Here is a 339-nt window from a genome sequence, read left to right as displayed (position 1 = left end):
GCATTTGATTCTGATTAAGAATGCATTGCATTGTGACCATGAAGTAGTGGAGAGGAAATGACGGGACGACTTAGAGCACCGTGATGTAAGCAGGGACGACACTGATTGGACGGTGATTCACCAACAATGTCTTGAGGGAGAGTCTGGGTGAGACGAGTCCCTTGTATTCCTGGGGAGGTACCCTGTTGGATTGGACAGTTCTCACAAGCATACATTATTATTATGGAAGTAAATTCCCACATGAGAGCTACATGTATGGTGTATTCCTATGTTTATGCATGTGATGTGGTTATGAGTAGAATGATGATTATATTACTTGATATATTGGTAAGGTTGGAT

The sequence above is a fragment of the Lupinus angustifolius genome, chromosome LG11, assembly GCF_001865875.1.
Source record: "Lupinus angustifolius cultivar Tanjil chromosome LG11, LupAngTanjil_v1.0, whole genome shotgun sequence".
Taxonomy (NCBI): Eukaryota; Viridiplantae; Streptophyta; class Magnoliopsida; order Fabales; family Fabaceae; genus Lupinus; species Lupinus angustifolius.
Note: the sequence above shows the minus strand (reverse complement) of the source record.